The sequence below is a fragment of the Chrysochloris asiatica genome, unplaced genomic scaffold (genome assembly GCF_000296735.1).
Source record: "Chrysochloris asiatica unplaced genomic scaffold, ChrAsi1.0 scaffold00172, whole genome shotgun sequence".
Taxonomy (NCBI): Eukaryota; Metazoa; Chordata; class Mammalia; order Afrosoricida; family Chrysochloridae; genus Chrysochloris; species Chrysochloris asiatica.
The window spans coordinates 4902456-4909294 of NW_006408690.1; the positions used below are offsets into that span (position 1 = coordinate 4902456).

Sequence of the window (6839 nt, forward strand, 5' to 3'; positions counted from 1 at the left end):
TTAAAAAGCTAAAGTGGATAGAGAGAAATACTTTTAACTCATGGTATATGGAGGGGATTATAATCAATGTAATGAAACAAGTTATATGAATGTAATGTGAAACTGATGATGTGCCCTGTAAACTTTTACTCAAGCCACAATAAAAACCTTAAATTAAAAATAAAAAAAAATGTTAGAGGAGCCTGGAGCCTCCCTTGGACCTGCATTGTTCAAGCGCCCTAGCGGCGAGGGCTCAGAGAGTGGAATGGTCACCAAGGACTAGGACGTCAGGCTTCCACGCACTCAGTGAAGGGACCTGGGATGCCTTGTGGATACCCCCGCTCCCCGCTCCTGGAAACCCCGATGGTGAGATGAAGGCATCGGCCCGGAAGCACAAGACAAATGTACAATACCAACTTGTCTGTGTCTTCTACCGACAGTGTTGCTCCTACAAAGCACCTCACAGATTCCTGCTTCCGAAAAAGAGACCCTGGTTAGACCAAAACCATTGCTTTTGACGTTGTTGAAGTCTGTTAGTGCACAAACAGATGTTTATACTATGAAAGAGGTTATATTTTATCTTGGCCAATATATTACGGCTAAGCGATTATATAAGGAGCTCTGGTAGCGTAGTGGTTACGAATCGGGCTGTGAGCCGCAAGGTCAGCAGTTAGAAAATACCAGCTGTTCCACGGGAGAAAGATAAGGCTTTCTGCTCCCATAAAGATTTCCAGCTTCGAAAACCCTGTACAGGGTCGCTATGAGTTGGAACCGATTCCACAGCACATAACAACAACAACAACAAGCGATTATATGATGAGAAGCAACAACATATGGTGTATTGTGCAAATGATCTGCTAGGAGATTTGTTTGGTGAGCCAAGCTTCTCTGTGAAAGACCACAGGAAAATACATATAATGATCTACAGAAACTTGATAGTAATCAAGGAACCATCAGATTCTGGCACATCTGTGAGTGAAAATAGGTGCTAAGTTGAAGATAGGCGTGATCAAAAGGACTCTGTACAAGAGTTACAGGAAGAGAAACCTACATCTCAGGAAGAGAAACCTACATTTGATTTCTAGACCAGCTACCTCATGTACAAGGAGAGCAATTCGTGAGACAGGAGAAAGTTCAGGTGAATTATCCAGTGAAGTACACAGAAAGCACCACAGATCAGATACTGTTTCCCTTTCCTTTGATGAGAGTGTTGCGCTGTGTGTGATAAGGGAAATATGTTGTGAAAGAGGCAATAGCAGTGAGTCAACAAAACACCATCAAATCCAGATCTGGATGCTGCTTTTTAAGTGCACATTCTAGGGATTGGTTTGAGCAGGATTCCATTTCACATCAATTCAGTGTAGAATTTGAAGTTGAATCTCTAGATTCAGAAGATTATAACCTCAATGAGGAAGGACAAGAACTCTCAGATGAAGATGATGAGGACTATTGGAAGTGTACTTTGTGCAGTGAAATGAATCCTTCTCTTCTACCACATTGTAACAGATGTTGGGCACTTCTTGAGAACTGGATTCCTGAAGATAAAAGGAAAGCTAAAGAAAAAATGCCTGAGAGCCCCAAACTAGAAAACACAACCCAAGTAGAAGATTTTTATGTTCCTGATTGTAAGAAAACGATAGTGAATAACTCTAAAGAGTCATGTATTGAAGAAAATGATGATAACCTAACACAAGCCCAAAGATAGTGAGGACTATTCTCAGCCATCAACTTCCAGTAGTATCATTTATAACAGCCAAGGTGTCAAAGAACTTGAGAGGGAAGACTCACAAGACAGAGAAGAAAGTGTAGAATCTAGATCTTGCCCTATTGCCACTGAACCTTGTGTGATTTGCCAAGATCAACCTAAAAATGGTTGCATTGTCCACAGAAACAGAACATCTTATGGCATGTTTACATGTTTTAAGGAAAGAAGCTTAAAAAAAGAAAGAAATCTTGTCCAGTGTGTAGACAACCAATTCAAATGATTGTATTATTTCCTCTAGCTGACCTGTCTGTAAAAGTAGAATTATATATTTCTAGCTATATAAACTTAAAATATTAATTATTTGGGCAACATAAAATTTATTACTCTTTTTTTTAAAACATGAGAAATTATCTTGGTTCATATTGATTTCTTCTCTAATGTAATCTACTTCTGGGGAAGAGGAAGTAATGAATATTTTTTCTTATAGGAAAATTTTCACTTTTGTTAACATATATGTTGGAATCTTAATATAATTTGAGTTGGCTGTAGCTCTTTTACTTCCTCCCCTATTTTAAATCATTTCCATTTAACAGAAGTTTTTTTTTTTTTTCCCACTAGTAGGTCACATTTAAATATAATTGACTGCTTTTCATGTAAGTAAGTAGTTTGTGTAAAAGATTTAATATTTAAATATTGGTGGTGGTGATTATATGACGTGGAGTCGGTTCCAACTCATAGCGACCCTGTACAGGATTTCTGAGACTGTAAATCTTTACAGGAGCAGAAAGCCTCATCTTTCTCCCACGGAACAGCTGGTAGTTTCAAACTGCTGACCTTGCAGTTTGCAGTACAATTCATAAAATATTAGATTCTCTTAAAAAAAAAAAAAAAAGATAGCTCTGCCAGAGAAGGAAAGAAAAGAACAGGTAATAATAACATTTTGATGAAGTACTTCTGATTGATTATCTAATTGGTAAATTTCCCAATCTGTATTCTAGAATGAATGTAGTGCTTCAGCCCTATGCACCAGTAGATGTTGTTACCACTAAGTGGTGTCTTCTGTCCTTAATACGATGGGCTTCAAACAATTTGTGGAAAAATTCCATTATCTTTTAATTCCATTTTTCCACAAACTTTTTGAAGTCTCCTCATATAAACAAGGTTTGAACTTCATTCTGAGATGTCAAGTTGTTAAGTGTCGTTGAGTTAGTTACTATTCAAAGGGACCATGTATATAGAATTTCCAGGGCTTGCAAATATTTGCAGGAGTAGAAATCTTCATCTTTCTCCTGCAGAGCAGCTGGTGGACTCAAACTGCCGACCTTGTGGTCCCAAGTCCAATGCTTATCCTAGGAAGATTATTAATCTAACCCTGTCCAATAAGATTGGAAGAAATGTAAAATAGTAATAAGAAGAGATTTCAATTTTTCATGACATTGAGAGTAAATAGTTTCCATAAAAAGAAAGTGGAGAAATTGTAACAAATATTATTACAGGAGAAACAGCTGCACATTGGGAATGTTCTAAAGGAAGAGAATGAATCATGTAGCATGTGAAATGTGCTATGTCCACCTACTGAATTAATAATAATTATGAAAGAATACAAAGACTATTTTGGCAGCTTGCTGACTACTCTGTCCTTAAACAATAACTATACATAGAAGGTGATCAATGAATGAAATATTTCTAGATTTGCCAGTGATATGCATTGTGTACACAAGTATATTTTTCCTAAAATAGGACTTCTAGAAGAATTGTTGTTGTTGTTAAGTGCCGTCGAGTCGGTTCCGACCCATAGCGACCCTGTACAGGGTTTCCGAGGGTGTAAATCTTTACGGGAGTAGAAAGCCTCCTCTTTCTCCCGCGGAGCGGCTGGTAGTTTCGAACCACTGACCTTAAGGTTCGCAGCCCGATTCGTAACCACTACGCTACCAGAGCTAGCCCTAGGTAAAATGGAAGGCAGATGTTTGATGAAACGGAACTTTTCAGTATGTAACTACAGGATCAGTTTCAATTATCAGATGCCTTTTAGCATAATAAAGAAAGAGGTTGATCAAACATTTATGAAATGCTACAGACTGTATGTGGACTCCTGGTATGGCGCTGCAGGATAAACACAACTGTGAACCACAAGTTTGGCAGTTCAAAGCCACCAGTTGCTCCTCAGAAATCCTAGGGTCACTATGAATTAGAACCAACACAATGGCACTTGATAACAACAGCGTTCATTTGGAGATGCAAAACATGAAAGTGAGAACACAGTATATATGTTCCAAAAATATCTCTAGAGATCAACACAAAGGACTCATTTATCTCCTTCAACTAATGTTCAATGTAGATGAAACTGCCTTCTTTTGGAATAATATGCCTGAGAATACATATATACACAAAGAGGGGACTAGGCTCTTGTTTTAAAATATTGAAGGACATTCCTACTTGGTAAAAACACCCAGAGACATCAAGCATAAACCCTTCACAATGACTCTGGTCTTCCAGACTCATAAGGACCTGCAGGCCTGAAACCTGTTTGAAAGTACAGCTTCCCCACTTTTAATAGATGTATACACAAAGTACTTAGGGCCAGCAGTGAAGCAAGAAGAAAGAATGCAAACTAAAGGGCAAAGAATGAGGTAGTTAGTATTATGTTTTAATAATAAATTCCTCTAGTCATTAAAGCCAACTCTAGTTTACATCACCTGTTATGTTGCTAGAAGGAGAAGGCATTGAGTGACTAGGGGTTGCTAAAAATCTTTTGATTTTGTGATTAAAGTAAGGGGTATGGTCAAGATCTTGATGTGAAATCATCTGTTATTTCCCACCCTTTCCACTATTCCTCATCAAGACAATCAATACCAAACTGTTTTCATCAAGGCCACGCAGGTATAATTTCCTTCAAATGTTGCTGCTAAGTTACTGTTAAGTCAGCTCTGACTCATGGTAACACCAACGTATAACAAAAGAAAGTGTTGCCCAGCCCTGTACTATCTTCACAGCAGTTAATTTGTTGCAGCCATTATCAATTCACCTCATTGAGGGTGCCCCTCATCTTCACTGGTCCTCTACTTTGCCAAACATAATGATTTTCTCCAGCAACAGAACCCTTCTGATGATGTGTCCAAAGTAAGAGAGTCAAAGACTCAGACAATAGTCCATAATCTGCAGAGCTTTCATGGGCTAATTTTTATTATTATTATTATTAAATAAATGTTTTATTGTGAATTGTGTGATCATTTACATGGGAGAACATTAGTTTTACATTCATTCTATCATACATTGCTTCATTGGCATAGTTACCATCCCGTCCATGCATCTTCACCCAACCAAAAGGTATGCCCTGCAAGCCTGCCCCGAACCTCCCTTCACCCCACCCCCACCACACACACACACAGTCCTCAGCCCCTTTCCCTCTTTGGATCCCAAGTCCCCAGCCACTCCATCTATTCACATCATGTTTTCTGCCTCCATCTCAGGCCTCACTGCTTCTCTGGGTAGGGTCCCACTCTCTGCTTTTCTCCACTGATGGTCCCAGGGCCCTCCGCTCCTAGACTGAAAAGTTAATCACTCCCCTCCTTGCTACAAAATGTCCACCTTTAGATTTCCAACCCTCACAATCAGTCCTGATAACAATTATTCACTATTACATCACAAGAGACCCATCTGTATTTCATTTCATCAGCCTTTCATGGGCTAATTTTTGGAAGGAGATTGCCAGGCCTTTCTTCCTAGTCTTAGTCTGAAGTTCCACTGAAACCTGTTCACATGGATGACCCTACTAGTACTGGAATGCCAGTGGCATAGCTTCCAAATCACAGCAGCGCACAAGCCACTACATAACAGGTGACAAATGGGTGGTGGTTTCTGCAGATATAGCCAATAATACTACCAAATCCCTTTTATCCTTTCCAACTTTAAAGATATCATCAATAAAAGTCAGAAATTGAAATGATGAATATAAAATTGGCCCAAGGCCAACTTAAATAGTAAAACTGACAAAATGCAGGCAAACAAGAGGTAGTTGTTTCAAAACACACATGGTATCAAATGTCAAAACATCTTTCTGAGAGGAAGCACTGTACATAAAATAGTGAGCAGAGATATAAGAATGGAAAAACAGCAAAAAGAATGTGGACAAGGACAGAGAAAGAGAAATACAGTCATACATTTCAGGAGTATGTCAAAGCCCACATAACTAGGTGAAAGATGTGGTCATGTCTGTATAACTTGGAACACAAAGCTGAGGCTGGTTAAAAATACATAAATACACACACACAAATTGTTAAATATATATTCATACAAGGGTAAGTAAAAAAAGCATTGCTGCTAGATTCCAGTTCATACATGCATGGGTTTATTCCAAATAAAATGTATTTAAACATGTCTCTGCGATCAGTGAGTGGCTACAGACAGGTTCTTTCAGTAATATACTTGTCTCAGTTTCGTTAAGGTGCCTTCAAAACAAGGTCCAATCAAAACAGTGACTTTTGAGGAATCAGCTAGGCCAGTTACATTCGAAGCAAAGAGATCCACTCAAAAGGTTATGACATCTATTTTGGGGAATTCCAAAGGGACCATCTTGATAGATCTTCTCAAAAGACAGAGGACGATCATGGGGCTTATTAGGAAGAAGTTTTAAGAAATGGAAAATTACATTGGTGAAAAAAAAGGCCAGGAAATTTGCACCTGGGAATTGTTTCCATCACAATAATGGACCTTCTCATTCTTCAAGGCGATCCTATGAGAATTTCAGTGGGAAACCTTACCCCATTCACCATATAGCCCTGATCTTGCCCTTTCACACTTACATTTGTTCCCAAAACTCAATTAACATTTTAAAGGAACACGGTTTGAATCCCTCAAGGATTCCAAAATGCAGTTGTGATGTGGTATAAATTGAAGAGTGCGGAATTCTCAGGGCAAGGGTTAAGGATATGGAAACACCACCTTCAGAATTATACAGAACCTAATCCAGACCTAATCGGAAGATATGTAGAGAAACAACAGTTTTGCAATTTGACATTTTTGTTTAATAAAGGTTTCAATGATCTTGTAGAGTCCTGGTATGGTGCTGTGGGCTAATGCGCTGGACTGCAAAGTTGATCGAACCACAAGATCACCGGTTCAAGCTTACCAGCTGCTCCTTGGAAACCCTATACAG

General features: G+C 38.8%; 1 pseudogene; it reads left to right on the forward strand.

The window, feature by feature from the left end:
• Positions 1 to 378: 378 nt before the first annotated feature.
• Positions 379 to 2041, forward strand: LOC102816168 (annotated as a pseudogene).
• Positions 2042 to 6839: the final 4798 nt, after the last annotated feature.